The 6188-nt window shown below is 35.4% G+C and overlaps 1 non-coding gene across 1 annotated transcript; it reads left to right on the top strand.

The window, feature by feature from the left end:
- Nucleotides 1-474: 474 nt before the first annotated feature.
- LOC141709988 (small nucleolar RNA R71) lies at nt 475-581 on the top strand. Its single transcript, XR_012570533.1, has one exon. It is a non-coding gene; the product is annotated as a small nucleolar RNA R71 (small nucleolar RNA).
- The last annotated feature ends 5607 nt before the right edge of the window (nt 582-6188 follow it).

The raw sequence follows: 6188 nt of genomic DNA, 5'->3' as shown, positions 1-6188 counted from the left end.
AACGGATGTTGCATCGCATTCTGATTGTTGCTCCAGCTGAAGTTAGGATGATTCCAGTTGTCAGGATAATAAGTGGTAGGAACTGGCTGCTGCGATCTCTGAAAGTTGCTCACAAACTAAGCTGAGTCACTAGATATAGCGCATTGCTCTGTTGCATGCGGACCTGCACACAGCTCATAAACACTGATTATCTGATTAACACCATAGTTAGCCAGAGAATCGATCTTCATAGACAACACCTTTAGTTGAGCAGTGATAGCCGTAACTGTATCCACTTCAAGAACTCCTGCTACTTTGCCATGTGGACATCTCTGGGTTGGATACTGATATTTATTAGCAGCCATCAATTCAATTAGATCATAAGCTTCCTTATAGCTTTTTGCCCGTAATGTTCCACCTGCTGTTGCATCGAGCATGGGTCTGGACTGTGCTCCCAACCTATTGTAAAAACAATTAATGATCATCCAATCAGGCATTCCATGATGAGGACACTTTCTAAGCATCTCCTTGTAGCGCTCCCAAGCTTCATATAAAGATTCTCCTGATTGCTGCGCAAATTGAGTAAGAGCATTCCTGATTGCAGCTGTCTTCGCCATAGGGAAGAATTTAGTAAGAAACTTCTGAGCAAGATCTTCCCAAGTAGTAATCGAACCAGCTGGTAGAGAGTGTAACCAGCTCTTAGCCTTGTCCCTCAGAGAGAATGGGAACAGTCTCAGCTTCACAGCATCTTCAGAAATACCGTTGAACTTGAAGGTGTCGCAAATCTCAATGAAATCCTTAATGTGCATATTGGGATCTTCAGTTGGAGAACCCCCAAACTGGATTGAATTCGGCACCCATTGAATTATGTCAGGCTTGATCTCAAAGGTATTCGCTGTGATAGCTGGTCGGACAATGTTAGATTGAATGTCATTGATCTTGGGTTGAGAAAAATCCATCAAGGCTCTCGTTCGTGCTGTTGGACCTCCCATTGTAATGAGTACCTGAAACACAAACAGATAAACCGTGAAAGTAAAAGAATCTGAGTCAGTGAACTTTAACGACCACTGATGACAAGCACATAAACTAAAAATTAACACCGAGTCCCCGGCAGCGGCGCCAAAAACTTGTAGGGGCGAAAACACGCGCTAATATTCATGCAAGTATACGCGTTCGCAAGTAGTATAAGATATAAATCAGATTCGTTCCCACAGAGACTGGTTTAGGTTAAGTTCAATTTATGCACCTATGCAACAATGTATGGTTATCGCTCAATGCTAAGACAAATAACAAATTGGGTTTTGATTAAACTAAGAGATTATACTAAATAACATTAACTAAGAGAATTGAGGTTGAATTACTATATATGACGAACATGGGATTCTAACTTCATTACTACTTCATTCAATAGTCTTATTGTTCTTAACCTTAGCATGTGATGGTGATGACACTAATCGGATAACACGAAACTGATAAACGCCAACTTTCGTTGCACGAGTACCATTCTACCAGACATCCACAAAAGAGATAGAAGCTGAATAGGCACCAATCATATTGAGACCCTATATGTCTATAGAATTTGACAACATAACGGTTTAAGCACAAGTTATCCATAATGATTACATAGGACAAGTAAAACGGTTAGAGTTACCTACGAATCATGCATACACATACATGAACCTATGCTAGCATGGCAAGTTCTAAACCTCTATATTCACTGTCGCTTCAATAGAGATTAACATGCTATCTTATATGTTAGCTACGCACATAAGACGAATAAGCACAACCAATACTAGGATATCAATCAATCACCACACACCAAGATATCGAAACAAATTAATTATTGAAATCCATAAGTAAATCCGCTAGAACCCCATTGTAATATCCGGGATAGATCGTGTAATTATTTAATTATTATATGTGTTTTCAGTATTTATTCTGTGAAGTAATTGTTAAGTGTTATCTGTGGTTGGATATTCAAAAATAATATTAATTGAGTATTTTAATTTTTACATGTTCAAAATAAAATATAGATAATTGTCATATCTTTCTAATTATTTTTATGTTGATTTATGAATTCATAAGAATCATATGAAATTTATAAAATCTTTTTCCGGGTATTTAAAAACCTATTTTATAAAAACGGGAACCAACCGACGTCATCCGTTGTTACGTTTTTGGAACCCGAAACTCTTCCGAGAACTCCTTCCTAACCTAATTGAAATATTCCGAGCATATTCCATGTTTTGACCTTTTCGATCCGGCGTACGGTTTGTCCTGCGCGGGTCCCGGCGTAATATTTTCGATACAATATTCGTTTTGGTAAATCAATAAAACTCGTATTTTCGATAAACGGGAACTTTTTATTAAACTATCACAATTATCACCTCGTAGTACGTGTAACCAGGCGCTGAGACCAAGACCGCAGTACAAATTGCACTGATTTGGATAATTATCCCGAAAACCGATACCGTTTGGATCAGTTTTTATAAATAAATGTACCGTTTTATATCCGGAATAATCCAACGGGATACTAATTTTCCGTAAATATAAATAGCCTTTTTCCGTATTTTATTTCGTATCAAAATCATTTGCAGTCACTTAAATATATAAATTTCCAGAGAAAATTCATATATTCATAAATTTTTTCTGAGAACCAAACTACTATTTGGAGGTGTTATTGAAATCTTCTCGGGAAGCTCTAGTAACCAAAACGGAGGTTTTGAAGGGTACTATCAGATTATACAAGTTTCAGAACTGCAGAATCAAAGGTTTAATTTCTGGAAATTTATTTATTTTCGAATTATTTTGATTAAAAATATGAATTTTTGTTCGGATGATTGTTTGTATGATTTGATGATTGCATGTTGTAGAGCTTGTTCTCCTGATGATTTTGATATATTATATGGCTGATTTGGAGTTCAATAACATGTTCAAATTTGAGTTTGATTTTTGAATTTTAAAATTAGGGTTTATAACCCGTATGAATGTTCTTAATTGAAATTTGGGGATTTCTTATTCTGGAATAGATAGATGTTATGGTATAGTGGGTTGTGTTCTCTGTGAAATTTGCAATCCAGTCGTACAAGTTTCATGAATCAACGAGGTCTGTAGAAGAGGGAGTTAGGTTTTAAAGTTTTCGTCGAACTCGCCGGAAACCGGCGAGTTTCTTGATCATTTTCCGGCTAACTCCGGGATGATTAGAAGGAATTGATGGCATGGTTGTGTTCCTTGTGAAATATAGATTAAATCTGGAGTTTGTGATGGTGGGAGGAGGCCGGAGTTGAGTTCTCCGGCGAACCTGACTGTTTTCCGGCGAAGGGCTGGAAAATTGCAGTTTAGTACCCCAACTTTTGAAAACGATGAAGTTCAGTCCCTGAACTTTCCAGAATTAGCAAAAATAGGATTCCTGTTTTAAAAATATTCAAAAATCATATTTCCTATTTATTTTTATTATAAAAAATTCATTTTTAATTTCTGAAAATTCTAAAAATTATTATTTTAATTCCGAAAAATTGTTTTTAATTCAAAAATAAATCTGAATTAATTAGTTAATTAATTTTAGTTAGTTTTTAATTGATTAATTGGTCAATTAGTTCGAAAATTAATTGATTAATTGATTTAATTAATTATTAATTGATTTTAATTAATTATTTAATTAGATTTAATTATTTAAAAATGATTTAAAAATTCCAAAAAATAGTTTCGAGCTTTAGAATATTATTCTAAATTATTTCCAAGGCTCGATAATTATTATAAAATTATTTCGAAGTCAGAAATGGCCAACTGAACCCTGTTTATTGCTTCAAAATTGATCCAACGACCCGTTTTAATTCCGAAAAATATTTTAAAAAAATCATTTTAAATACCTGAAAGTCTGTTTACGACCCGAGACTCCTTTATAAATGATATGTCATTGATTATTTGACGTGTTATGTGTTATATGTGACCTGTTGGTTGACTTTCAGTCTATATGTTCGGTGTTTACTTGTTTATAGCGTAACTTTCAATCCGTTGATCGGATTTGGGTGAAACGAAGGGTAGATAGAAGTGTATGTCAAATAGAATCGTATGAGTTAAATATTGATAGATATTTATAAAGCCTAACAGAGTAAGCAAGACGTAAGAAAGGGAAACAGGTGATCAGAAAATAAAATTGACATGTAGAAAATACAGCAAGTGATCAGAGGATAGAAGCGAAGCATAGGAGAAGCAGATGAGTGGTTGTTGAATAGAGTCGTGAGAAGAGTACAAGTGAAGTTGAAATCGATTATGATAAGGCAAGTACTTCTAAACCTTTCTCAAAATATATTACAAATATTTCTAAATTCTCTTGTGACATATTGTTAATATTCAAAATAGCTCTGTTCTATATTGGAAATACTTGAATCCTTCAGCCTTGAACCTGAGCCACAACATTTGATCTTTGAGCCGTAAGCCTTATTCTTTGTGAACCATTTCTTGTTGATTTACCAAATATTAAACCACACAAATACGATACTACTACACAAATATATGACCATCATACATCAAATACTGGAACAAAATTATTTTAAACATACAGAAACTTTTATACTCAACCATACTTTGTGATATCAAAGCACTAAAACCTTGTACAAACACTATTCATCTAATACCTGATTATCCTACCGGATGGAGGCCATTTCTTTTATATACTTTGACATACCCTTTCGGTAACCATGAGTTTTTATCATGCTCTTATACAAATATTTTATTGTTATTGATTACGATCCGGTTTATTGAACTCTCTTGTTTATCATATTGAAATGCTTTAGAATTGGATAGCTTTCTTTGTATGGACCAGATTCGTGGTCAGACCATATCGATGGTCAAGTTAGGCCAATGTGTGCCTTGGATCCAGTAGTTAGAGCAGTGCTGTGTGCTCTGCTCGGGGTTAGTGCGTGACTGATCAGCAGCCTAACCTTGGTTTTAAAAACTTAAAATGAATATCCAATTCTATTGGTTGTTTAACAAGAACTTGATTCCTTTGAATCACCTCGTTTATTATTGCTTAACCTCAGTTATCGATAATATGACTTGCTGAGCTAGTTAGCTCACTCTTGCGAATCTTTTTATGTATTCTACAGTTAAGAAGGATACGGTTGATAGCAAGGTTTCCCAGTTCAATGTTCGAGCTAGGATTCCAGATTATGATTGATCGAGCTAGCAGGAGCTTATTGCAGTAGTGAGATTGTAAGGTTGTAAGAATAATTTCATATCAGTTATAAATTAAATTAGTTGGGATTTGGTACGTTGTAATTAAAGTTAAGGTTGTGGCTTGTTTTCATACTTTAACCTGTTGCGATCCGTGGTTATGTAAAACAGGGTCATTACAAATAATATTTTATATACAGGTTTATATATTGAGTATGATTTATGGACCCCAAACTTCTGACCCGGGTTTGGAGGGCGCCACACCCATGACAACGATTAGCCCATAATCGAACTCATCCTCACCATGGGTTCCAATGAAAGCATGGTATAAAACAAGGTCTTAATAAACTAAATAATAATCAAAGTACGAATAAACGAGATCTATGTTCAACAAGAACGAAAATGAGCATCCAAAGTTACAACTAATTCAAAGAATCACAAGTTGAAAACAAGATCTTCTTTTTCGGAGTTGTTCTGTGCTTCTAGGTCTTCTCCTTGGTATCCCAATCTTCCCGGATGATGAAAACCTTTTTTTAAGTATATATACGCCCCTAGTGGACCTGGACCCTTAAAATCGTCAAATTCCACTCAAAAAAGGCTTTTTCAGCGAAATCAGCGACCAGCCGCTCAGCTCTCCTGAGCGGGCGCTCAGCTACTGTCTGGAAAAATTTCTGATGAATCTTGTTTTGGCCATAACTTGAGTTCTACTCGTCAGAATTAGGCGATTCAACTGCCCACGCGAAGCTAGCGAGATTCTCTACAACTTGAAAATGGCCCAGGCTTCCAATTCTGATCACTTCTTATCATATTTCCTTTAAAAGCTCTTTTCTTCATATAACTGATACCTGAAATGCAATAACACAAAAACACATCAAAATACCAACAACTTGAGTCCAAAACACCAATTTAAGCTTGTAATGAAGCATTCCAAGTGGATATAAAATCCACTTATCAACCCCCCCCGTGTTGTATTCATTATCTAACACTTGTCGACATCTCCACTTTTTTCTAGGCCAGATCAACTTCTCTGCAAG

This window comes from Apium graveolens, chromosome 2 (assembly GCF_009905375.1).
Source record: "Apium graveolens cultivar Ventura chromosome 2, ASM990537v1, whole genome shotgun sequence".
Taxonomy (NCBI): domain Eukaryota; kingdom Viridiplantae; phylum Streptophyta; class Magnoliopsida; order Apiales; family Apiaceae; genus Apium; species Apium graveolens.
The sequence above is the reverse complement of the archived record's forward strand: the minus strand, read 5'-3'. Positions and strand labels throughout refer to the sequence as shown.